This window comes from Triticum dicoccoides, chromosome 5A (genome assembly GCF_002162155.2).
Source record: "Triticum dicoccoides isolate Atlit2015 ecotype Zavitan chromosome 5A, WEW_v2.0, whole genome shotgun sequence".
Classification (NCBI taxonomy): Eukaryota; Viridiplantae; Streptophyta; class Magnoliopsida; order Poales; family Poaceae; genus Triticum; species Triticum dicoccoides.
In genome coordinates, this window is record NC_041388.1 from 462977983 (window position 1) to 463000404 (window position 22422).

Below are 22422 nucleotides of genomic sequence, written 5' to 3' on the forward strand. Positions count from 1 at the left end.
GCGTTTGGCCAAACTGTTGGTGCTGCTGTTGATACTTCTGTGGCTCCTGCTGTTGATGCGGAGGATGATGAGTATGCGGGCGATTATGAGGATGAGGTTGATCAAAATCCAAACTACGTGCAGCCACCAGCACTACCACCAGCAGGTCGACCTCAGGTATATATTCGTAATGGTAGGCCTGCACCACCACCTCAGGTACGAGATGATGTCCATATTCCTAAACTGAAATTGAATATTCCACCATTTGAGGGTAGATATGTTCCTGATATATATCTTACTTGGGAGTTAGAAACTGAACAACGATTTACATGTTTACAATATCCTGAGGAGAGACGAGTTGCTGCTGCTGTTTGTGCTTTCACTAGTTTTGCATGTGTATGGTGGTCTGAACATTGTAGATTATATCCTATTCCAACTACTTGGGCTGCTTTGAAAACTGCTATGCGTACTCGTTGGGTTCCACCATATTATCAACGTGAATTGCTTCAAAAATTACAGCGCTTAAGACAAGGAAAAAATTCTGTAGAAGAATATTATCAGGAATTACAAACTGGCATGATTAGATGTGGTATTGTTGAGGAGAATGAAGCTATGCTTGCACATTTTCTGGGTGGATTAAATAGAGAGATTCAGACCATTCTACACTATAAGGAGTATACTAATATCACTCGTTTATTCCATCTTGCTTGTAAAGCTGAACGTGAAGTGCAGGATCGACAAGCATTGGCGCGAACTAACTTTTCTGCAGGCCGACCTTCATCATGGACACCACGTGCATCTTCTACTTCAACTGCACCAGCACCTCAATCAGGTGCCTCCTCTCGTGATACAAGAAAACAGGCACAACCACCATTATCTGCAAGGAGCGCACCTGTCGGGCCTGCACAGAGTTCTTCTTCCATGGCATCAACAGGGCACACAAGTGATATTATTTGTCGTCGTTGTAAGGGAGGAGGTCATTATGTGAGAGAATGCAAATCTCCGCGTGTGATGATTGCTACTGCGGATGGTGGATATGAGTCCGCTAGTGACTATGATGAGGAGACTTTGGCTCTTATTACACGTGAAGAACATGGTGGAGATGATTCTGATCATGAGACGCAATACATGGCTCCTGAAGACGCTGACAGGTATGAATGTTTAGTTGCTCAACGTGTTTTGAGTGTGCAGGTCACACAAGCTGAGCAAAATCAGAGGCACAATTTGTTCCATACCAAGGGACTTGTGAAGGAACGTTCTGTGCGTGTCATCATAGACGGAGGTAGTTGCAACAACTTGGCTAGCATGGAGATGGTGGAGAAGCTTTCTCTCACCACAAGACCACATCCACATCCTTACTACATCCAATGGTTCAACAACAGCGGCAAGGTTAAGGTAACACGTACTGTTCGTGTGCATTTTAGTATCTCTACATATGCTGATTATGTTGATTGTGATGTGGTACCTATGCAAGCATGTTCCTTATTACTTGGTAGACCATGGCAATTTGATAAAAATTCTGTACACCATGGTAGAAACAATCACTATACTCTTGTTCATAAGGATAAAAATATTACTTTGCTTCCTATGACTCCTGATTCCATTTTGAAAGATGATATTAATAGAGCTAATAAAGCAAAACAGGAGAAGAATAAGAGTGAAAATCAGATTGTGGCAAAAGAATTTGAGCAACAAATGAAGCCTAATAATAAACCATCTAGTGTTGCTTCTGAAATTAAATTGAAAAGTGCATGTTTATTTGCCACCAAATCTGATATTGATGAGCTAGATTTCAGCAAATCTGTTTGCTATGCTTTTATGTGCAAAGAGGCATTATTTTCATTCGAGGACGTGCCTTCCTCTTTGCCTCTTGCTGTCACTAACATTTTGCAGGAGTTCGCTGACGTCTTTCCACAAGACGTGCCACCGGGATTACCGCCTATTCGAGGGATTGAGCATCAGATTGACTTAATTCCCGGTGCTTCACTGCCAAACCGTGCACCATACCGTACCAATCCAGAGGAGATGAAGGAGATTATGCGTCAAGTACAAGAGCTTCTCGACAAAGGTTATATATGCGAATCCCTTAGTCCTTGTGTTGTTCCTATTATTCTAGTGGCGAAAAAGGATGGTACATCACGTATGTGTGTTGATTGTAGAGGCGTTAATAATATTACTATTCGTTATCGTCATCCTATTCCTAGGCTAGATGATATGCTTGATGAATTGAGTGGCTCTACAATATTCTCCAAAGTTGATTTGCGTAGTGGATACCATCAAATTCGTATGAAATTCGCAGATGAATGGAAAACAACATTTAAAACTAAGTTTGGATTATATGAGTGGTTAGTCATGCCTTTTGGGTTAACTAATGCACCTAGTACTTTCATGAGATTAATGAACGAAGTTTTACGTGCTTTCATTGGACGATTTGTGGTAGTTTACTTTGATGACATATTGATTTATAGCAGATCTTTGGAAGAACATTTGGAACATTTACGTGCTGTTTTTATTGCTTTACGTAATGCACGTTTGTTTGGTAACCTTGGGAAGTGCACATTTTGCACCGACCGAGTATCTTTTCTTGGCTATGTTGTTACTCCACAGGGAATTGAAGTTGATAAAGCCAAGATTGAAGCTATTGAGAGTTGGCCGCAGCCCAAAACGGTCACACACGTGAGGAGTTTTCTTGGCCTCGCTGGATTTTATAGGCGTTTTGTGAGAGATTTCAGCTATATTGCTGCACCTCTCAATGAGCTTACAAAGAAAGATGTGCCTTTTCTTTGGGGTACCGCACAGGAAGAAGCCTTCTCGGTATTGAAAGATAAGTTGACACATGCTCCTTTACTCCAACTTCCTGATTTTAATAAGACTTTTGAGCTTGAATGTGATGCTACTGGAATTGGATTAGGAGGTGTGTTATTACAAGATGGCAAACCTGTTGCATACTTTTCTGAAAAATTGAGTGGGCCTAGTCTTAATTATTCTACTTATGATAAAGAATTATGTGCTCTTGTTCGGACTTTAGAAACATGGCAACATTATTTATGGCCCAAAGAATTTGTTATACATTCTGATCATGAATCTTTGAAACATATTAAAAGTCAAGCTAAACTGAATCGTAGACATGCTAAATGGGTTGAATTCATTGAGACTTTCCCTTATGTCATTAAACACAAGAAGGGAAAAGAAAATGTTATTGCTGATGCATTGTCTCGTTGCTATACTATGCTTTCACAACTTGACTTCAAAATATTTGGTTTGGAGACCATCAAAGATCAATATGTGCATGATGCTGATTTTAAAGATGTAATGCAGAATTGCAAAGATGGAAGAATGTGGAACAAGTTTGTTGTTAATGATGGATTTGTGTTTCGTGCTAACAAGCTATGCATTCCAGCTAGCTCCGTTCGTCTTTTGTTGTTGCAGGAGGCGCATGGAGGAGGATTAATGGGACACTTTGGCGTGAAGAAGACGGAGGACGTACTTGCTACACATTTCTTTTGGCCAAAGATGAGACGGGATGTTGAGCGTTTTATTGCTCGCTGCACTACATGTCAAAAAGCTAAGTCACGACTCAGTCCTCATGGTTTATATATGCCTTTGCCTGTACCTAGTGTTCCTTGGGAGGATATATCTATGGACTTTGTTTTAGGTTTACCTCGAACAAAGAAGGGGAGAGATAGCATATTTGTTGTCGTGGATAGATTCTCGAAAATGGCACACTTTATACCATGTCATAAAAGCGATGATGCTGTTAATGTTGCTGATTTGTTCTTTCGTGAAATTATTCGCTTGCATGGTGTGCCAAATACTATTGTTTCAGATCGTGATACTAAATTTCTTAGCCACTTTTGGAGATGTTTATGGGGTAAGTTGGGGACTAAACTGCTTTTTAGTACTACTTGTCACCCCCAAACTGATGGCCAAACTAAAGTAGTCAATAGAACATTGTCTACTATGCTTAGGGCTGTTTTGAAGAGTAATAAGAAAATGTGGGAGGAATGCTTGCCTCATATTGAATTTGCTTATAATCGTTCATTGCATTCTACTACTAAGATGTGCCCTTTTGAAGTTGTGTATGGTTTCCTACCTCGTGCACCTATTGATTTGTTGCCTCTTCCATCTTCGGAGAAGGTTAATTTTGATGCTAAACAACGTGCTGAATTGATTTTAAAAATGCATGAGTTAACTAAGGAAAACATTGAGCGTATGAATGCTAAATATAAACTTGCTAGAGATAAGGGTAGAAAACATGTTGTGTTTGCACCTGGAGATCTTGTTTGGTTACATTTGCGTAAGGATAGATTTCCTGATTTGCGCAAATCAAAGCTAATGCCATGTGCTGATGGTCCCTTTAAGGTGTTAGAGAAAATAAATGATAATGCATATAAACTTGAGCTGCCTGCAGATTTGGGGTTAGTCCCACTTTTAACATTGCAGATTTGAAGCCTTATTTGGGTGAGGAAGATGAGCTTTCGTCGAGGACGACTTCATTTCAAGAAGGGGAGGATGATGAGGACATCAATACCATTGTTACACCCACAGCCCCTACTGCTACATATACGGGACCAATTACTAGAGCTCGCGCACGCCAATTAAATTATCAGGTACTTTCGTTTCTTGGTAATGATTCTAATGTTCATGAGAATATGATGCTGCCTAAATAGGATACATTTGTTTTGCTTACAAATGAAGGGCCTAACTTGGAGAAGGATGAACATTGGAGCAAGAACAAGCATGGAGATGATGCTATGCGCAAGGGGAACAAGAACGGAGTTACAAGTGATGATTTTAAGACTTTGAAGCCACCATAATGGGTGCATGAAGCCTTGGACGAAATATACAAGATGCCACTTCATAAATTTCGTCCCGAGGCTATTTTAGGTGCTGCGTCACCTTTTTATTGGGCCAGGCCCATGTAATTTCGAAATACATAAGTATAGGCTATTTTTAGAGTCAGTATGTGTGGGGAAACCAGAGATAGGGTTGATTTCGGACCCCTCCACCAAGGGCCACGAAATTATCCCTCTCTTCCTCCATATATACAGCCCTTAGGGCACCGTTTAGACTTTGGGTTTTGTTTAGATTAAAAGTTCGCCATAGCTGCAACTTCGCGTACTTCGTTTGTGTTCAACGACCAGACAAAGGCGTCACAGAACCCCACCTTGATCAATACAGCTTTCATCTTATATTCGCAATATCCAGATTGCAATCTCAGTTTCTTGCTTGTTCTTCGTTTGCTCACAGGAAACAGACCCTCGTGGTCAGGTTGATCGTGCTCCGGCGTGGTCGATAACCTCTCAAAGTTGGTTTAGCGATTGCTAAGGCGCGACGTCCTCGCACGTTCGTAGTCGGATCGTCAAAGTCGACTTCCACCAAAGTGATATCCATCATCTCATCGAAAGACGGGACACCCCGCCTCTATCATGTACAATCCACATATGAAGACAAGGGAAAAGGAGAAGTTTAGGTTGTGTTCAAAAAGTCCTCTCACGTCACTTTTGGGCCAAGAGAAGATAGAGTCCAAGTCTCTCACGTTCTGGATTCAGATTCGGACTTCACAAACATACCTGACTCAAAACGCCAACAACTTTTCATACGGACTCTGAATTGGGTGATTCTTTTTTTGTTGGAAACTAGATTTCGTGCTCTTTCCAACCCAATTGGATTCACCTTCCAATTCGTCCGGAGCGTTGAGTTACGGACGAAACAATCTGACGTTGCAGCAGAATCCGAGTCAAACTACAAGCCCAAAGGTGTTGCATCACCTCCACTTGGGCCCATGAGCCTTGTACGACTTAGGGTTAGTTTTAGGCTGCCTTGGGACGTCCTCCCACCTCCTTGGCCGCCACCCCTTGCTCATATGTAAGTAGATCCATCTAGTAGCTTTTTCCTTGGGATTTGTTTAGTTAAAAGTTAGCCATTGCAACTTCGTGTACTTCGTTTGTGTCCAACGACCAGACCAAGACCGCTTCCGGATCCCCACCATTATCAATACTTCATATATATTTGCGATATTCAGATTGCTTTATCATATTCTTGCTCGTTCTTCGATTGCTTGCAAGAATAGACCTTCGTGGTCAGGCTGACCGTGCTTCCAGCATCGTCAGTAACCTCAGGAGATTGGTTTAGTGGTTGCTAAGGCGCAACGTCGTGCATGTTTGTAGTCGGATCATCAAAGTCGTCTCCACCAAATTGATAGTTATCATCTCATCGAAAGATCGGGACCCTCGCCTCTATCATGCCCTCTTCTCAAGTTCTTCCCATTTGTACAAGTTTTACCTCCCTTCTCAATCGGAGTGTTGTGTCATCTCTTCTAGTTCTTTTCATCTTATCAAGTTTCTTATCACTTTTCAACCGGAGTGCTGCCCGAATTTTTTCTTCCTTGTTCCTCTTTCTAACGGAGTGCTTTAAACTTCGTTCATCTCCGTTCCATTCTTTCATTCAATTTCTTCAACATCTCAAGGTTCATTGGTTTCACTCGTTTCTAAAAGAAGCAACTTTGTTTTACCTCTTATCTTCCTCTTCCTTTTTCCCTCCGGTGCCATCCTAGATCTCGGGACGAGATCCTCTCATAGTGGTGGAGTGTTGTAACGCCCCGGATACAACTTTCCATATTCGTACTCCGACTCTTGCCTTTTCCGGAGATGCGATATGATTTTCCCTTCGTGGTTGGGTTTTGTTTTTCGTTTTGCTTTTGTTCATGTCATGCATTTAATATCATGTCATCATGCGCATCGCACTTGCATACGTATTCGTCTCATGCATCCGAGCATTTTCCCCGTTGTCCATTTTGTAATCCGACTCTCCTATGTCCTCTGGCACCCCCTTTTGTCTCTTTTCGTGTGCGGGTGTTAAACTTTCTCGGAATGGACCGAATTTGCCAAGCGGCCTTGGTACACCACCGGTAGACTGCCTGTCAAGTTTCGTGCCATTTGGAGTCTGTTTCATACTCCAACGGTTAACCGGGGAACTGTAAAGGCCTCGTGTGTGTTGCAGCCCAACACCCCTCCAAAGTGTCCCAAAACCCATCCAAGCCCCCTCCATCCTCTCGGCCATTAGATCCCGATCGCATGGCCAAAAACCGCACTCCATTTGGACTCTCCTAGCTCCCTCTACCTATAAATTAGTCCTCCTCCTCCGATTTTGCGGATGAAACCCTAAATCTTCCCCTCCGCGTCGCGCCGGACATGTCCAACCCCGCGTCGGATGCGTCCAGCCGCTGCCCCGTCCAACCGCGTCGCGCCACGTAGCCACCTCCAGCCACCACCCCGCGCGGGCCCATGAGCCCGAAGCCGGCCCTCCCTTCCCGGTTCGCTGACGCCGCCCCGTTCCAAGTCCTCGCAGATCTCGCCGGCGCCGCCCCGCTCGTCCGCTCCATCGCCGGAGCACGCCCGCGCCGCACCGCCTCATCTCGTCGCCGGGGACAGGAGCCCCTCGGCTTCCCGCGCCCAGGTCCGGCGACCCTCACCGGGATCCGCCTCCTCCGTGCACCACTGCGCCGCCCCGAACTCCAGCCGCCGCCCCCTGCCTTCTCCGGTGAGCCCGACTCCGGCCATCCTCGGAATCCGCGCCCAGATCCAGATCCACACGAGGTTGCCCCGATTTTTCACCAAGTCCCGAAAATATTTGCATTATGATGCTCCCTTCATCATTGATGAGGACATCAATACCATTGTTACACCCACAGCCCCTACTGCTACATATACAGGACCAATTACTAGAGCTCGCGCACGCCAATTAAATTATCAGGTACTTTCGTTTCTTGGTAATGATTCTAATGTTCATGAGAATATGATGCTGCCTAAATTGGATACATTTGTTTTGCTTACAAATGAAGGGCCTAGCTTGGAGAAGGATGAACATTGGAGCAAGAACAAGCATGGAGATGATGCCATGCGCAAGGGAACAAGAACGGAGTTACAAGTGATGATTTCAGGACTTTGAAGCCACCATAATGGGTGCATGAAGCCTTGGACGAAATATACAAGATGCCACTTCATAAATTTTGTCCCGAGGCTATTATAGGTGCCGCGTCACCTTTTTATTGGGCCAGGCCCATGTAATTTCGAAATACATAAGTATAGGCTATTTTTAGAGTCCGTATGTGTGGGGAAACAAGAGATAGGGTTGATTTCGGACCCCTCCACCAAGGGCCACGAAATTCCCCCTCTCTTCCTCCATATAGACAGCCCTTAGGGCACCGTTTAGACTTTGGGTTTTGTTTAGATTAAAAGTTCGCCATAGCTGCAACTTCGCGTACTTCGTTTGTGTTCAACGACCAGACAAAGGCGTCACAGAACCCCACCATGATCAATAAAGCTTTCATCTTATATTCGCAATATCCAGATTGCAATCTTAGTTTCTTGCTTGTTCTTGATTTGCTCGCAGGAAACAGACCCTCGTGGTCAGGTTGAACGTGCTCCGGCGTGGTCAATAACCTCTCGGAGTTGGTTTAGCGATTGCTAAGGCGCGACGTCCTCGCACGTTCGTAGTCGGATCGTCAAAGTCGACTTCCACCAAAGCGATATCCATCATCTCATCGAAAGACGGGACACCTTTGCCTCTATCCAGTGGTATCAGATTTCCAGGTTGCTCGGTGAGATTTTACAGTTTTTTCTAGTTTAGATCGAGTCTGTTCTTCATACCTATAGTCCTCAAAAAAGCCAAAAAAAATTAGGGTTAGTTCATCCCATCCGAACCAATCTGAGCCTTGCATAATCTTTTCTGTATTTGCTTTGTTGAATTTGCGGTTGCATCGTCGTGTCCAGTTGCTGGTCTTAGCGTCTAGTCTTTTAGAGTTTCGAGTTCTGTTCACAGGTTGTCACGTCGCCGCTGCCATATATCACCATCGCATCATCATCGTCGCTGTTGCCATATACCACCACCACATATTCACCGCCAATCCGAATCCATATACGCCACCACATATCCGTCGCCATCACGCCAATCCGAGTTCACCTGCAACATATATCCGCCACCTGTCTGTGTTCCACCAGATTCATCTCCGCCACCAGTCCGAGTTCCACCAGATTCATCTCCGCCACCAGTCCTAGTCCGAGTCCAGTAATTGTTGCATTGTTCTTGATTTTCAGATCGCGCGATACTCCGAGTCGTGACAGAGAAGGACTCCCCAACTTCCAAGCCATCCGCAGAAGAAAAATAGTTCCAATTTCAGAAGAAAAAAAACTAAGTCTGGAAAATTCTGGCTAGGCAGTTTTTAGACCATTTGTAGACTTTTTCGAAAAAAATTTGTTGCGGAGCAAAAAAAAAAAGAGGAAAAAAGTGCAAAAAAAGAGAAAAAAAATTCAGAGTGTGCTCCTCCTTTGTTTACGTGCCGCGCCGTGATTTTGTTGGTGTTCTAGGCTCGTGTCTCTAGCACAGTCTAGCCTAGGACCAGCACAGTACCGTCGTTGAGCGTTTATTCAACTTTGCATCTCTGAATTGATTATTGCTGACCCTTTTTGCTACCATATTATAAGCCTTCCCAGCTCCACATACATCTATGTCGTGCGTTTGACTCTCCCTGGTAATCGCTCTATCAAAGCTTTGAGAGTTTTGACTACAACGGTTGCCGATCACCGCCTGTTGTTGGGTAAGAACTGGTAAGAATTTGAGTTTTGCTTGACGGATTTGTGACACCCACCACCACCACTTGTTCGTAGTCTGTAGGATCATATTCTTGTGTGTTTCTATTGCTGCTAACCATGCCAGGATCACAAGCCGACGAGATTGACTGGGAGAATTTATCGAACAAGGAGCTTCATGATAAGTTTCAGCAAATGATGACTGAACAGGTGCAAGATGTGCTGAACAATTTTGAAGAGGCCATGGAGACGATCACTGGCCTTGAGAAGACGTTCGAAACAAAGCTCGATAACAAGTTTAATGAATTGCTCGCGCGTCTTCCACCACCACCACCCGCTGCACCTAACGCACCTCTCCAACAACAACAACAACGACTACCTCCACGTCGCGAAACAGACCTCCGCCGAGCAAGCCGTGTTCCTCTTGCGTTTGGCCAAACTGTTGGTGCTGCTGTTGATACTTCTGTGGCTCCTGCTGCTGATGTGGAGGAGGATGATTATGTGGGAGATTATGAGGATGTGGTTGATCAAAATCAGCACTACGTGCAGCCACCTGTACCACCACCAGCAGGTCGACCTCAGGTATATATTCGTAATGGTAGGCCTGCACCACCACCTCAGGTACGAGATGATGTCCATATTCCTAAACTAAAATTGAATATTCCACCATTTGAGGGTAGATATGTTCCTGATATATATCTTACTTGGGAGTTAGAAACTGAACAACGATTTACATGTTTACAATATCCTGAGGAGAGACGAGTTGCTGCTGCTGTTTGTGCTTTCACTAGTTTTGCATGTGTATGGTGGTCTGAACATTGTAGATTATATCCTATTCCAACTACTTGGGCTGCTTTGAAAACTGCTATGCGTACGCGTTGGGTTCCACCATATTATCAACGTGAATTGCTTCAAAAATTGCAGCGTTTAAGACAAGGGAAAATTTTTGTAGAAGAATATTATCAGGAATTACAAACTGGCATGATTATATGTGGTATTGTTGAGGAGAATGAAGCTATGCTTGCACGTTTTCTGGGTGGATTAAATAGAGAGATTCAGACCATTCTAGACTATAAGGAGTATACTAATATCACTCGTTTATTCCATCTTGCTTGTAAAGCTGAACGTGAAGTGCAGGATCGACAAGCATTGGGGTGAACTAACTTTTCTGCAGGCCGACCTTCATCATGGACACCACGTGCATCTTCTACTTCAACTGCACCAGCACCTCCATCCGGTGCCACCTCCAGCCGTGATACAAGAAAACAGGCACAAACACCATTATCTGCCAAGAGCGCACCTGCGGGGCCTGCACAGCGTTCCTCTTCTTCCATGGCATCAACAGGGCACACAAGTGATATTATTTGTCGTCATTGTAAGGGAGGAGGTCATTATGCGAGGGAATGCAAATCTCCGCGTGTGATGATTGCTACCGCGGATGGTGGATATGAGTCCGCTAGTGACTATGATGAGGAGACTTTGGCTCTTATTACACGTGAAGAACATGGTGGAGATGATTCTGATCATGAGACGCAATACATGGCTCCTGAAGACACTGACAGGTATGAATGTTTAGTTTCTCAACGTGTTTTGAGTGTGCAGATCACACAAGCTGAGCAAAATCAGAGGCACAATTTGTTCCATACCAAGGGAGTTGTGAAGGAACGTTCTGTGCACGTCATCATAGACGGAGGGAGCTGCAACAACTTGGCTAGCATGGAGATGGTGGAGAAGCTTTCTCTCACCACAAGACCACATCCACATCCTTACTACATCCAATGGTTCAACAACAGCGACAAGGTTAAGGTAACACGTACTGTTCGTGTGCATTTTAGTATCTCTACATATGCTGATTATGTTGATTGTGATGTGGTACCTATGCAAGCATGTTCCTTATTACTTGGTAGACCATGGCAATTTGATAAAAATTCTGTACACCATGGTAGAAACAATCACTATACTCTTGTTCATAAGGATAAAAATATTACTTTGCTTCCTATGACTCCTGATTCCATTTTGAAAGATGATATTACTAGAGCTAATAAAGCAAAACAGGAGACGGATAAGAGTGAAAATCAGATTGTGGCAAAAGAATTTGAGCAACAAATGAAGCCTAATAATAAACCATCTAGTGTTGCTTCTGAAATTAAATTGAAAAGTGCATGTTTATTTGCCACCAAATCTGATATTGATGAGCTAGATTTCAGCAAATCTGTTTGCTATGCTTTTGTGTGCAAAGAGGCATTATTTTCATTCGAGGACGTGCCTTCCTCTTTGCCTCCTGCTGTCACTAACATTTTGCAGGAGTTCGCTGACGTCTTTCCACAAGACGTGCCACCGGGATTACCGCCTATTCGAGGGATTGAGCATCAGATTGACTTAATTCCCGGTGCTTCACTGCCAAACCGTGCACCATATCGTACCAATCCAGAGTAGACGAAGGAGATTATGCGTCAAGTACAAGAGCTTCTCGACAAAGGTTATATACGCGAATCCCTTAGTCCTTGTGCTGTTCCTATTATTCTAGTGCCGAAAAAGGATGGTACATCACGTATGTGTGTTGATTGTAGAGGCATTAATAATATTACTATTCGTTATCGTCATCCTATTCCTAGGCTAGATGATATGCTTGATGAATTGAGTGGCTCTACAATATTCTCCAAAGTTGATTTGCGTAGTGGATACCATCAAATTCGTATGAAATTGGGAGATGAATGGAAAACAACATTCAAAACTAAGTTTGGATTATATGAGTGGTTAGTCATGCCTTTTGGGTTAACTAATGCACCTAGTACTTTCATGAGATTAATGAACGAAGTTTTACGTGCTTTCATTGGACGATTTGTGGTAGTTTACTTTGATGACATATTGATTTATAGCAGATCTTTGGAAGAACATTTGGAACATTTACGTGCTGTTTTTATTGCTCTACGTGATGCACGTTTGTTTGGTAACCTTGGGAAGTGCACGTTTTGCACCGACCGAGTATCTTTTCTTGGCTTTGTTGTTACTCCACAGGGAATTTAAGTTGATAAAGCCAAGATTGAAGCTATTGAGAGTTGGCCGCAACCCAAAACGGTCACACAAGTGAGGAGTTTTCTTGGCCTCGCTGGATTCTATAGGCGTTTTGTGAGAGATTTCAGCACCATTGTTGCACCTCTCAATGAGCTTACAAAGAAAGATGTGCCTTTTCTTTGGGGTACCGCACAGGAAGAAGCCTTCTCGGTGTTGAAAGATAAGTTGACACATGCTCCTTTACTCCAACTTCCTGATTTTAATAAGACTTTTGATCTTGAATGTGATGCTAGTGGAATTGGATTAGGCGGTGTGTTATTACAAGATGGCAAACCTGTTGCATACTTTTCAAAAAAATTGAGTGGGCCTAGTCTGAATTATTCTACTTATGATAAAGAATTATATGCTCTTGTTCGGACTTTAGAAACATGGCAACATTATTTATGGCCCAAAGAATTTGTTATACATTCTGATCATGAATCTTTGAAACATATTAAAAGTCAAGCGAAACTGAATCGTAGACATGCTAAATGGGTTGAATTCATTGAGACTTTTCCTTATGTCATTAAACACAAGAAGGGAAAAGAAAATGTTATTGCTGATGCATTGTCTCACCGCTATACTATGCTTTCACAACTTGACTTCAAAATATTTGGTTTGGAGACCATCAAAGATCAATATGTGCATGATGCTGATTTTAAAGATGTAATGCAGAATTGTAAAGAAGGAAGAATGTGGAACAAGTTCGTCGTTAACGATGGATTTGTGTTTCATGCTAACAAGCTATGCATTCCAACTAGCTCCGTTCGTCTTTTTTTGTTGTAGGAGGCGCATGGAGGAGGATTAATGGGACACTTTGGTGTGAAGAAGACGGAGCACGTACTTGCTACACATTTCTTTTCGCCAAAGATGAGACGGGATGTTGAGCGTTTTATTGCTCGATGCACTACATGTCAAAAAGCTAAGTCACGACTCAATCCTCATGGTTTATATATGCCTTTGCCTGTACCTAGTGTTCCTTGGGAGGATATATCTATGGACTTTGTTTTAGGTTTACCTCGAACAAAGAAGGGGAGGGATAGCATATTTGTTGTCGTGGATAGATTCTCGAAAATGGCACACTTTATACCATGTCATAAAAGCGATGATGCTATTAATGTTGCTGATTTGTTCTTTCGTGAAATTATTCGCTTGCATGGTGTGCCAAATACTATTGTTTCAGATCGTGATACTAAATTTCTTAGCCACTTTTGGAGATGTTTATGGGCTAAGTTGGGGACTAAACTGCTTTTTAGTACTACTTGTCACCCCCAAACTGATGGACAAACTGAAGTAGTCAATAGAACGTTGTCTACTATGCTTAGGGCTGTTTTGAAGAATAATAAGAAAATGTGGGAGGAATGCTTGCCTCATATTGAATTTGCTTATAATCGTTCATTGCATTCTACTACTAAGATGTGCCCTTTTGAAGTTGTGTATGGATTCCTACCTCGTGCACCTATTGATTTGTTGCCTCTTCCATCTTCGGAGAAGGTTAATTTTGATGCTAAACAACGTGCTGAATTGATTTTAAAAATGCATGAGTTAACTAAGGAAAACATTGAGCGTATGAATGCTAAATATAAACTTGCTGGAGATAAGGGTAGAAAACATGTTGTGTTTGCACCTGGAGATCTTGTTTGGTTACATTTGCGTAAGGATAGATTTCCTGATTTGCGCAAATCAAAGCTAATGCCACGTGCTGATGGTCCCTTTAAGGTGTTAGAGAAAATAAATGATAATGCATATAAACTTGAGCTGCCTGCAGATTTTGGGGTTAGTCCCACTTTTAACATTGCAGATTTGAAGCCTTATTTGGGTGAGGAAGATGAACTTCCGTCGAGGACGACTTCATTTCAAGAAGGGGAGGATGATGAGGACATCAATACAATTGTTACACCCACAGCCCCTGCTGCTATACATACTGGGCCAATTACTAGAGCTCGTGCACGCCAACTAAATTACCAGGTACTTTCGTTTCTTGGTAATGATTCTAATGTTCATGAGAATATGATGCTGCCTAAATTGGATACATTTGTTTTGCTTACAAATGAAGGGCCTAGCTTGGAGAAGGATGAACATTGGAGCAAGAACAAGCATGGAGATGATGGCATGCGCAAGGGGAACAAGAATGGAGTTACAAGTGATGATTTCAGGACTTTGAAGCCACCATAATGGGTGCATGAAGCCTTGGACGAAATATACAAGATGCCACTTCATAAATTTCATCCCGAGGCTATTTTAGGTGCTGCGTCACCTTATTATTGGGCCAGGCCCATGTAATTTCGAAATACATAAGTATAGGCTATTTTTAGAGTCCGTATGTGTGGGGAAACAAGAGATAGGGTTGATTTCGGACCCCTCCACCAAGGGCCACGAAATTGCCCCCTCTTCCTCCATATATACAGCCCTTAGGGCATCGTTTAGACTTTGGGTTTTGTTTAGATTAAAAGTTCGCCATAGCTGCAACTTCGCGTACTTCGTTTGTGTTCAACGACCAGACAAAGGCGTCACAGAACCCCACCTTGATCAATAAAGCTTTCATCTTATATTCGCAATATCCAGATTGCAATCTTAGTTTCTTGCTTGTTCTTCGTTTGCTCGCAGGAAACAGACCCTCGTGGTCAGGTTGATCGTGCTCCGGTGTGGTCAATAACCTCTCGGAGTTGGTTTAGCGATTGCTAAGGCGCGACGTCCTCGCACGTTCGTAGTCGGATCGTCAAAGTCGACTTCCACCAAAGCGATATCCATCATCTCATCGAAAGACGGGACACCTCCGCCTCTATCAGGCGTTTTGTGAGAGATTTCAGCACCATTGCTGCACCTCTCAATGAGCTTACAAAGAAAGATGTGCCTTTTCTTTGGGGTACCGCACAGGAAGAAGCCTTCACGGTATTGAAAGATAAGTTGACACATGCTCCTTTACTCCAACTTCCTGATTTTAATAAGACTTTTGAGCTTGAATGTGATGCTAGTGGAATTGGATTAGGAGGTGTGTTATTACAAGATGGCAAACCTGTTGCATACTTTTCTGAAAAATTGAGTGGGCCTAGTCTGAATTATTCTACTTATGATAAAGAATTATATGCTCTTGTTCGGACTTTAGAAACATGGCAACATTATTTATGGCCCAAAGAATTTGTTATACATTCTGATCATGAATCTTTGAAACATATTAAAAGTCAAGCTAAACTGAATCGTAGACATGCTAAATGGGTTGAATTCATTGAGACTTTCCCTTATGTCATTAAACACAAGAAGGGAAAAGAAAATGTTATTGCTGATGCATTGTCTCGTCGCTATACTATGCTTTCACAACTTGACTTCAAAATATTTGGATTGGAGACCATCAAAGATCAATATGTGCATGATGCTGATTTTAAAGAGGTAATGCAGAATTGTAAAGATGGAAGAATGTGGAACAAGTTTGTCGTTAACGATGGATTTGTGTTTCGTGCTAACAAGCTATGCATTCCAGCTAGCTCCGTTCGTCTTTTGTTGTTGCAGGAGGCGCATGGAGGAGGATTAATGGGACACTTTGGCGTGAAGAAGACAGAGGACGTACTTGCTACACATTTCTTTTGGCCAAAGATGAGACGGGATGTTGAGCGTTTTATTGCTCGATGCACTACATGTCAAAAAGCTAAGTCACGACTCAATCCTCATGGTTTATATATGCCTTTGCCTGTACCTAGTGTTCCTTGGGAGGATATATCTATGGACTTGTTTTAGGTTTACCTCGAACAAAGAAGGGGAGGGATAGCATATTTGTTGTCGTGGATAGATTCTCGAAAATGGCACACTTTATACCATGTCATAAAAGCGATGATGCTGTTAATGTTGCTGATTTGTTCTTTCGTGAAATTATTCGCTTGCATGGTGTGCCAAATACTATTGTTTCAGATCGTGATACTAAATTTCTTAGCCACTTTTGGAGATGTTTATGGGCTAAGTTGGGGACTAAACTGCTTTTTAGTACTACTTGTCACCCCCAAACTGATGGACAAACTGAAGTAGTCAATAGAACGTTGTCTACTATGCTTAGGGCTGTTTTGAAGAATAATAAGAAAATGTGGGAGGAATGCTTGCCTCATATTGAATTTGCTTATAATCGTTCATTGCATTCTACTACTAAGATGTGCCCTTTTGAAGTTGTGTATGGTTTCCTACCTCGTGCACCTATTGATTTGTTGCCTCTTCCATCTTCGGAGAAGGTTAATTTTGATGCTAAACAACGTGCTGAATTGATTTTAAAAATGCATGAGTTAACTAAGGAAAACATTGAGCGTATGGATGCTAAATATAAACTTGCTGGAGATAAGAGTAGAAAACATGTTGTGTTTGCACCTGGAGATCTTGTTTGGTTACATTTGCGTAAGGATAGATTTCCTGATTTGCGCAAATCAAAGCTAATGCCACGTGCTGATGGTCCCTTTAAGGTGTTAGAGAAAATAAATGATAATGCATATAAACTTGAGCTGCCTGCAGATTTTGGGGTTAGTCCCATTTTTAACATTGCAGATTTGAAGCCTTATTTGGGTGAGGAAGATGAGTTTCCGTCGAGGACGACTTCATTTCAAGAAGGGGAGGATGATGAGGACATCAATACCATTGTTACACCCACAGCCCCTACTGCTACATATACGGGACCAATTACTAGAGCTCGCGCACGCCAATTAAATTATTAGGTACTTTCGTTTCTTGGTAATGATTCTAATGTTCATGAGAATATGATGCTGCCTAAATTGGATACATTTGTTTTGCTTACAAATGAAGGGCCTAGCTTGGAGAAGGATGAACATTGGAGCAAGAACAAGCATGGAGATGATGCCATGCGCAAGGGAACAAGAACGGAGTTACAAGTGATGATTTCAGGACTTTGAAGCCACCATAATGGGTGCATGAAGCCTTGGACGAAATATACAAGATGCCACTTCATAAATTTTGTCCCGAGGCTATTATAGGTGCTGCGTCAACTTTTTATTGGGCCAGGCCCATGTAATTTCGAAATACATAAGTATAGGCTATTTTTAGAGTCCGTATGTGTGGGGAAACCAGAGATAGGGTTGATTTCGGACCCCTCCACCAAGGGCCACGAAATTCCCCCTCTCTTCCTCCATATATACAGCCCTTAGGGCACCGTTTAGACTTTGGGTTTTGTTTAGATTAAAAGTTCGCCATAGCTGCAACTTCGCGTACTTCATTTGTGTTCAACGACCAGACAAAGGCGTCACAGAACCCCACCTTGATCAATAAAGCTTTCATCTTATATTCGCAATATCCAGATTGCAATCTTAGTTTCTTGCTTGTTCTTCGTTTGCTCGCAGGAAACAGACCCTCGTGGTCAGGTTGAACGTGCTCCGGCGTGGTCAATAACCTCTCGGAGTTGGTTTAGCGATTGCTAAGGCGCGACGTCCTCGCACGTTCGTAGTCGGATCGTCAAAGTCGACTTCCACCAAAGCGATATCCATCATCTCATCGAAAGATGGGACACCTTTGCCTCTATCAATCATGCCATAACTTCGTGCTCGGTGGTCCATTTTGTGCATATGAGATATCAAAATGTTCATCGTGATGTGCTCTTAATTTTTTTCCATTGTGCCATGCTTGTTTGAGTCCATCTTGTTGCCAAAATAGTTGATGCAAGTGTGCTACAAAATGTTAGTTCCTGTTACTTAGCAGATTATGAGCATTTGTCTTTTTGCTACATTTGATGTGTGCTGCATATGGACTTGAGCTCTACATGTGTTTTGGACTATGCCATGCCATCTTTACAGGGGTGTATGACATGTATTTTTGTGATCAATGTGGTGACTAGAACATGCGTGCAAAGTAGCTCTCGTGATATTACTGATTCCATCGACTTAGAATTTCACAAAGTCTTTGCTCTGCTGTTATTTGTATGCCATGTATTCATGTTGGTACAGAGAGATCCATGCTTCTTTTGAGTATGTTCAGTAAGGATGCTTTGTACATATGGTTGTGCTCTATCCATCCATGACCCTGTTTGCATTTATGCAGTCCCCTAGCATGACTCAATCTTGCTCTACTTTTGCTATAAAATGTTCCTGGCAGATTTTTAACATGTTAATCAATTTTGCCAACGTTGTCGTAGTTGATCCATGCATGATATGAGTTTGTTCTTGCTTTCGTTAGCTTCACGAACATGTCTTGTTGCTGGTTATATTCTTATCTTGTCATGCAATGCCTTGTGTTGAGTGCATCGAGCTTGCAAACATGCTTTCAAAATTCTGATTATGCCTTGCCCTGTTTTCTGCGAAGTCTGAATCTGTTAACGAAACTTGCTATGTTTACATGGGTGCCATTATATCTTCTGATCCTTTTTGGCTTATGGCAGTAAGCGACTTTTGTTCTATGCTTCGGGTAGATTCATTCCATGCCTTTGTTTGCTATGTTCCGTTCCTATAGCATGTCATTATCTTGCTCTAAATATTGCTTCCTGATGTTAAATCCTGACATGTTATTTTCACTAAGTCTGTGATGCTGATATCTTTTGCACTTTTGCCATGCTTGTTTGAACCTGATATGGCGTGATTTAGCCGTAGCTCATTGTTCATCTTTTGTCAAGCATCTTGAGTAGATCACTGCCATGTGCTTTGTTGTTATGTTGGAGTGCAGTAGCTTAGTTTCTTGTTGCATTCTAGATGGCATCGTGCTGTTAATCGCAGAATTGTGGCATTATTGTTTTCTTGCCATTTGCAAACTGTGCATCCGTTTCCGGTGATCTTTATATCGATTTTGACCGAAATCAACTCATCTTTCCAGCGGTACACTTGGTTTGCCAAGTTGATGCCTTGATCAATATTTTCCTTCGGGAGCACGCATATGCATTACTTATCACATCCCGCATATCATGCCATGTTTTGCATCTTGTTGCTTGCGCATTGCACCGTGGTTGATTGTTGTTTCCTTTGCTTGTGTTCTTGCTTTGGGTAGAGCCGGGAGACGAGTACGTGATCGAGGAACCCGTTGAGTACGCTTATGAGGATCAAGCTTACGTCAACTCAGAGAACTTTGCAGGCAAGATGACCATACCCTCAAAATCACTTCTATCTTTCCTTCCTAGTTGCTCGCTCTATTGCTATGCTGTGATACCTACCACTTGCTATATCGTGCCTCCCATATTGCCATGACAAGCCTCTAACCCAGCTTTCCCAGCAAACCGTTGTTTGGCTATGTTACCGCTTTGCTCAGCCCCTCTTATAGCGTTGCTAGTTGCAGGTGAAGATGGAGTTTGTTCCTTGTTGGAACATGTTTAATTTTTGGGATATCATTATTATATCTTGTTTACTTTAATGCACCTATATACTTGGTAAAGGGTGGAAGGCTCAGCCTTATGCCTGGTGTTTTCTTCCATTCTTGCCGCCCTAGTTTCCGTCATACCGGTGTTATGTTCCTTGATTTTGCGTTCCTTACGCGGTTGGGTTATAATGGGAACCCCTTGACAGTTTGCCTTGAATAAAACTCCTCCAGCAAGGCCCAACCTTGGTTTTACCATTTGCCACCTAAGCCTTTTTCCCTTGGGTTCCGTGGACTCAAGGGTCATCTTTATTTTAAACCCCCGGGCCAGTGCTCCTCTGAGTGTTGGTCCAAACTAGAGCCCCTTGCAGCGCCACCTCGGGGAAACTTGAGGTTTGGTTTTAGCTGTATGGATTGCTTATCCGGTGTGCCCTCAGAACGAGATATGTGCATCTCCTATCGGGATTTGTCGGCACATTCGGGTGGCTTTGCTGGTCTTGTTTTACCATTGTCGAAATGTCTTGTAACCGGGATTCCGAGTCTGATCGGGTCATCCTGGGAGAAGGAATATCCTTCGTTGACCGTGAGAGCTTGTGATGGGCTAAGTTGGGACACCCCTGCAGGGTTTTGAACTTTCAAAAGTCGTGCCCGCGGTTATGGGCAGATTGGAATTTGTTAATATCCGGTTATAGAAAACCTGACACTAAACTTAATTAAAATGAATCAGCAGCGTGTGTGGCCGTGATGGTCTCTTTTCTGTGGAGTCCGGGAAGAGAACACGGTCTCGTGTTATGCTTGAACATAGGCAGCTTGAGGATCACTTCTTGATCATTTCTAGTTCACAACCGTGCTTTGCTTCTCTTCTCGCTCTCATTTGCGTAAGTTAGCCACCATATATGCTAGTGCTTGCTGCAGCTCCACCTCACTACCCCTTTTCCTATCCCTTAAGCTTAAGTAGTCTTGATCGTGAGGTTGTGAGATTGTTGAGTCCCCGTGACTCACAGATTACTTCCAAAACCAGATGCAGGTGCCGATGATGCCAGTGCCGGTGACGCAACCCAGCTCAGATGGGAGCTCGATGAAGATCTTGTTCGTTGTGTCGTTTCGTTCCCAGTTGATCAGTAGTGGAGCCCAGTCGGGGCGATCGGGGATCTAGCATTAGGGGTTTTCTTTATTTATTTTGGTTCCGTAGTCGGACCTTGATTGTATCCTGGATGATGTAATGCTATATTTATGTATTGTGTGAAATGGCGATTGTAAGCCAACTCTTTATCCCTTTCATATTCAGTACATGGGATGTGTAAAGATTACCCCTCTTCCGACATGCCTACTATGCGGTTATGCCTCTAAGTCGTGCTCCGACACGTGGGAGATATAGGTGCATCGTGGGTGTTACAAGTTGGTAATCAGAGCCTTCCCCGACTTAGGAGACCCCTGCTTGATCGAATCGCTGGCGTTGTTGAGTCTAGAAAAAATGTTTTGAGTCTTATAGGATTATATATATCGGAGAGTAGGATTCGTTTTACTCCTCAGTCCCTTCGTCGCTCTAGTGAGGATTCCTGACGTAGAGTTTTGACTCATCTCTTCTCAAATTTCACGAAAAAAAATTTAGGATCACGCGGGTATCTTAGAATCGTTCCGATGGTTTTGTGACGAGAACATTGTTCTTGGTGCCTCCTGACATTTAGGGGTTGTGACAGTGTCCCGGGGAGTTGAGCTCCGAGGTGTTGTCGTCAGAATTTTATCGTTGCAGTTCTGGAATACCTGAGTTCACCGACATCGAAAATCTCTTTTATGCAGTTGTTGGTGAGATAACCTCGACGCCACCTAGTACTGGGGTGGGAGTTCGGGAGTATTGCCATTTCTTTTCCGGAGTTCCAGGTCTTCCGCATTATCTCGTCACAAAGCTCCATCTAAATCATCGCAAGGCTTCACCTTGTGCTTTCAACTTCTCTTTCTTTTCGTTATCCTTTTTATTACCGGAGTTCTTCATGGAGGCTCGACATGGTGGTTCGTTTCTCCTTGTTGATATCAATCCAATCTATTGTTTCCGTTAGTGGCAGAATTTCACCTCATAATTTTGAGATATTTTCCATAAGCCCACTACAAGTTTATGCGTTTCGTTGTTGGTTTTCCAACAACTCTGTTATAACCTTCTTGGAAGGGTGCTTTCCAAACTCATTTGTGGCTGAAGTTGGGATTTTCTTCTCTATTCTTTCCTTCCAATGATCTATCTTCTATTCTTTCTTCCGGAGGCTTCGTGATGTTGCTCTCCTCACTCATCATCTCAAATTGTGAGGACTGTGTTCTCTTTGTGCTTATCCATTTAACCGGAGTGTCATGCCCTCTTCTCAAGTTCTTCCCATTTTGATGCAAAATTTTAGCAAGAGTCAATAATGTTGAAAGAGATTCACATATTTGCAAGTGAAACAAGTAGACCAATAGCAATATGTGGCACACAAAAACGCACACACGGTAGATAAATGGGGTCCTGCAACCAAGGAATTTGCTCAAAATGTGGAATCCACGGAAAATGCTC